This window comes from Belonocnema kinseyi, chromosome 6, assembly GCF_010883055.1.
Source record: "Belonocnema kinseyi isolate 2016_QV_RU_SX_M_011 chromosome 6, B_treatae_v1, whole genome shotgun sequence".
In the NCBI taxonomy this organism is placed as follows: domain Eukaryota; kingdom Metazoa; phylum Arthropoda; class Insecta; order Hymenoptera; family Cynipidae; genus Belonocnema; species Belonocnema kinseyi.
In genome coordinates this window covers 52,661,502-52,667,478 of record NC_046662.1, presented here as the reverse complement: position 1 = coordinate 52,667,478, position 5,977 = coordinate 52,661,502, and positions in this window count along the sequence as shown.

Genomic DNA, 5,977 nt, shown 5'->3' with positions numbered 1-5,977 from the left:
GAAAGAGGGAGCTCTTCCTAATATTTTGACACCAAAATCATGTCGATACACCTTACCGACTGCGAGTAAAGCCACCCACGCTTTAACTTGACAGACTGTATAACTCCTTGAAGCTCTTTATATTTTCTGTATGTTCGTCCAGTCTATGCTGAACTTCGTAGACTTCTCTCCAAAATACTTTAACCTCCTCTGGTTTGGGTGGTGTTTAACAGTTACTGGAGGGTCTTGAAAGAGTCGAGATGGGTCAGAGAGAAACTGTTGATTTTCTCTGACCCACCTCTTCCTTCGCTCTAGACTTCTCCTAGCGTCAGATAGTATCCGTATTCTCTCAACAATATGCTGTCTGATGATCAGCAGCTTTGACTTGTTAAGTGTGTGATAACGGGTTCGGAGTTCGCGCGCTAACTTTCGAACCTTGGCGGTAAAATTCCTGCCAGATGTGATGTAGTCAATCACACACTGAATGCGGGACGCGTACTGTCTTGCCCAGCCTATCTTTATGGCAAGTTGATGCATTCTTCTTTTGGTCGGATGATCAGCCGTTGGTTTTGTTTTACGGTTCGAATCGGCCAAAGCTCTTGCTGCATTATACACGCAATAATTGATAGCTCAGAGGTCGGATTCTCCGGAAAAATTCCCACGAAGCTCGTCATCCATTTCAGCCAGATCTTTGAGCTTGAGAGAAACCTTGGTAGTCTGCAGTCGCGGACAATTGTCCAGGGGTAGACCCGAAGGAATTAACCCCCAAGCAGAGGTGTGAAAACCGTGCCGAAAGCTGAATGGCACCTGGGTGGGGTGTCTAGAACGGTGACTCTGGGATACAGGGCGACCGCTCAGAGTACACAGCCTTATCCTTGCATGCGGGGCTGTACAAGGATGGACGAACCTCTTTCCCTAGCTTATCGTGGAAACCACAATGACAAAACCAAACATAGTTGTAGTAAGTGTGGTTCAGAACAATAGAACGCGCAGGGCTCCCGACAATGGGTCGGCCAACAATACCGACCAATCTAGAGCTGGGGGAGCCAATGAAAATGAACTGCTGGCGACCAAAAGGGGACACGGCCGGATTCAGCCTGAGAAGTATTGTCCTCAGTTTCAATTTTAAAAATCTTTCTAATTTCAATTTTAAAGACTGATACTTGTAGAGAATTTCAAGGCGCATCTTTTTTCCTTGTTGCAAAATTTATAGGTTTTGTAGTTTTTGACATAATTGGTGAAAAGTGGATTTTTTTAAAAAGAAACATTCCAATCTTTTTTCACTTCAACTCGCGCTAATTTAGCCAATTTTCATCATTTCCCGATTTCTTCAATACAAAGAACGTGTTTAAGTCTTCTGAAACTATCTAAGCAAGAAAATCGAGAATATTGTAATAAACAAAAAAGTTATTATTTTTTTAAGCAATGCAAAAATAATGAATTTTAACCTTCAAGCGCCTCGTTTAGCGAACGAATTTTAAGCTACGGAAAGCTTTCAGTGAGGAAGTTATTCATTAGGTTTCAAAGAAGTTTTCTGGAAAGTTTTAGATCAATTAGATTAATAGTTCAAAAATTATGAGTGTTTTAGAATCCAAGCGGTAATCTTGTCGCTGCCCAAAAACGTGCGTGGCCGGCTACGTACGCGCTGCAGAGAACGACGTGAAGGTGAAGTCAATCTTACCAAAACACATGTTTAATCTCGCTTTGCGAATAAATGGAAAATAAAACCAATAAATAAAACACTGTGTAGTTTTTATTTGGTCCCAGAAATGAATCTGAAAATAATGTTATGCTGTTGAACTTGTTTTTAGCAAATTCTTTCAATTCGCGTATTTGATAAAACTGCAAACAGATTTAGCACACTTCTTTGCAATTCCCTCAAGAATAGGGAACATGTAACTCTGGTTCGTAGTATGTACATGTAAGTTAAATAGAAAAAGCCATGCTAAATGTAGGTAAAACTGCGCGGACACGGGTATTTTTGGTAGTGGCAAATTCTGTGCAAAATCAAATTCACAGCATAGACTATAATTGTCAGAGAGTATTTGCTTTTCTAACTTCAAATTAATTTCAGCATTGTTTTTGTGATTAAGTACTTCTTCGTTTACATCTCCATTTGTCTCCTTTTTGTAGCAAGTATTGTACACGTCAGTTCTAGGTAATTTAAAACTGAAGCCAACATTTCGGTTAAAATACTTAAAATAAACGGTTTGACTTATTGTCAATTTAGCGCCCGCTTTTTCTTCATAATATTTTCCGAATAATTTGTAAAGTTCTACAAGATTTAATGAAGGATTATCAACATATTTTAGGTTATTTCTTCTTTTGCCCCAACATAGAAAAGCACAAAAAAATTTCTTACAAATCGGAACATTTTCTTCGTCAGTAGAAAATAAATATATCCAATGAATTAACCGTCCTAGTTTATCACCTTCATTCGTTTGGATAGGATCCTTGCATTTTAACAATCCTCTAAGAAACACATTTTGTTTATTATGGTTCCCGAGATTCCAAAAATTTGTGTGTACTTTTTCTTGTTGCACATTTGAAAACTTTTGGTAACACTCTTCTCCACAGCAGGATTTAATAGGTTTGAAAGACCTCTCTGGGATCAGAATATCTTTAGCAATACCGTCTATTTTAGTTTTAGACTCTGCAATGTATTCTTTTCCCTAAAGAAATAACAAATGATGCTATTAACTTCGACATTGAAAATTTAAAATAATTACTTTAGACCATCTTGTTTCGTTTTAATATCTTTTTCTTTTTAATTAATATTCTCAAAAATATCGCAAAAGTCTCAATAATCTCAAAAAAATGCTTTTCCAACTATTATAAGAAGCAATCACTTCGCTGATTCTACGCTTTATTTGTAGAATTTCATAGAAGATGACAAGAAAAGTTACTGTTGTGCATTTGTTTTGGTAAGATTGACTTGACCTTCACGTCGTTCGCTGCAGCGCGTACGTATCTGGCCAGGCACGTTTTTGGGCAGCTTCAAGATTACCGCTTGGATTTTAAAACATTCATAATTTTTTAACTATTAATCCAATCGATCTAAAACTTTCCAGAAAACTTATTTGAACCTTAATGAAGATCTTTCTTACTGAAAGCTTTCCGTAGCTAAAAGTTCGTTCGCTAAACGAGGTGCTTGAAAGTTAAAATTCATGATTTTTGCATTGCCTCAAGAAAAAATTAATAACTTTTTTGTTTATTACAATATTCTCGTTTTTCTTTCTTAGATAGTTTCAGAAGACTTAAATGCGTACTTTGTATTGGGAAAATCATGAAATGATGAAAATTGGCTAAATTCGCGCGAGTTGAAGTGAAAAAAGATTGGAATTTTTCGTTTTCAAAAAATCCACATTTTACCAATTATCTCAAAAACTACAAAACCTATAAATTTTTGCAAGTGACAAAAAAGATGCGCCTTGAAATTCTCTACAAGTATTAGTCTCTAAAATCTGACGCTAGGAGAAGTCTAGAGCGAAGGGAGAGGTGGGTCAGAGAAAATCAACAGTTTCTCTCTGACCCATCTCGACTCCTCCAAGACCCTCCAGTTACTGTCGAACACCCACCCAAACCAGAGGAGGTCGAAGTATTTTGGAGAGAAGTCTACGAAGTTCAGCATAGACTGGACGAAGACACAGAAAATATAAAGAGCTTCAAGGAGTTATATGTTGCCCTCATAACACCTGATAAAGAATGCTTACCCATCACTACAATACTTCTGCCGAAAATAGGCAACTTAGCTGACCCTAAGAATTACAGGCCAATAACTTGTCTGAACACACTTTATAAGATATTCACAGCTATCCTAAATGATAGGATTGTTCGGACAATTGAACATGTGTGGCATGAAATGTATGAACAACGAGGCTCAAAGAAAGGCGTAGCTGGATGTCGGGAGAACCTGCTCATCGATAGATGTGTCTACAAAGATGCAACATTCTACCAGCGTGACCTATCGATGGCCTGGATTGATTATCGCAAAGCTTTTGATTCGACATCCCATAGACTTATCATCTGTCTTTTGGAAATCTTAAAGGTTCATTTGTAAATAGTTGGGTGCAAAGAGAGATTGATGCCGCTTTGGATAAGCAGATTTACTATCTCATCTGTAAAAAATCGTGTGACAGCCAACAAGGTCACTTTTCAGAGAGGTGTCTTTCAGGGCGACACCATGAGCCCACTCCTATTTTGCCTTACATTATTGCCACTATCTCTAGCACTTCGTCATTCCGACGGGTACTTGTGCGGAAAACCTGCAGGTTGAAAGTACAAGGTCACTCATGTATTTTACATGGACGATATTAAGATCTATGCTAAAAACAGAGAGCTACTGCATCTAGATCTGGGGATTGTCGAACGATATACTAAGGAAATTGGATTGGAATTTGGTTCAGGCAAATGCGCCAAGGTTTATTTGAAGCAAGGAGAACTTATTGGCATCCCTTAAGATCCTGAGCTCGTTGATAGAAGCGTTATGAAACACCTTTGCGCTGGAGAGACATATACATACCTGGGCGTACCACAGAGCCGTATTCAGGATGTGACATCTATAAAGGATACTCTCCGAAGTAGTTACAAACGTCTCATCCGACAATTTGGTCTTTCCAACTGTCGGCGAGGAACAAAGTATCTGCAGCGAACATGCGTGCCGTCTCGGTACTACTCTATTGATTTGGAGTAGTTCCATGGACGAAGAACGAGGACAGATCTCTTGATATCGGGACAAGAAAGGTTACGCACATGAACAAAAGCATGCATCTTAAGACTTCCGTTCCGCGACTGTACATCTCACGCCGTCAAGGGGCTCGCGGAATATTGAGTCCTGAATGTCTTCACAACAGGATTATTCTGGGTACAGTACTTTGAGTTGCAAATGGAAGAGACACTCCTCTTAAAATGGTCAGGAATCACGAAGATGTGGGCAAAGGAGCGTTGCTGCACAAAGTAGCGGGGGAGGCTGCTGAAACACTCGTACTTGACTTCAGTATTAGGGGTGAGCAAAATGCATCAAATCTTATCTATCTCAAGTACGCACTCCTGAAAGCCCGGATTAAGAAAGCAAAAGAGAAAAACTTTCGTGAACAGCTAACGTTTGCTTTCCTTGAATCGCCCGGATTGAAGTCTCGTACGGAGGGTTTCATTTTTGCATGCCAAGACGGTGTCATTTCCACCTTAACATACCGTCGTCACATTTTGTGCCAAGACATTCCCGATGATAGCTGCAGGGCGTGCAATGCACATCCCGAGCATTCAGCTCACATACTACTCGTATCTGCTGTCCAACTCACGCGGGAACGACCTACATTCAAAGGCACAATGCGGCACTAAGAGTGCTTTATTACCATCTCTGTTACTCCTACGGCATTGACCTTAATATCGCTCCTCTAAATGCTCCTAGGGAAATTGAGTCAATTGTCGAGAATGGGAAGTGCCGCATATACTGAAACTTTATATTCTCGACAATTGTTTCTGTTGCTCACTCGAGGCCTGACATGGTTCTTCTTGACTTAGAGAAGCGAACCACGTTCGTCATCGAATTTTCGGCACCAGCTGATAAAAACATCATAACCAAGGAGAATGAAAAGAAAGAGAGGTATGGAGACCTTATAAAGGAGTTGCAACGCTTGTACCCGGAATATTCTGTTAAACTATTGTCCTTATCATCGGCGCTCTTGGAGGTGCCAAGCTTTCACTTGTTAATGGCCTAAAAAGCATCCTAGCGTGTCAACAATATGCTAGAACACTTGCGGGAAATATTCAGAAGCCGGTTGTCCTTGGGTCGCTCCGTGTTCTGAGGGTGCACGAGGGTTTTACTAGATCGTCGTATTGATTCCTTTTCAGGCTGTAACCATCTATCTCACGGTCGTGAGACGTGGTTGTGGCTGAAATTTTACCGCGATTTTTACCCGCTGGGAGCGGATGCAATTATTCAGATTATCACCCGCTCCCGGCGAAATCCTGCGGTTGTCCTTATCACAAATTTTTA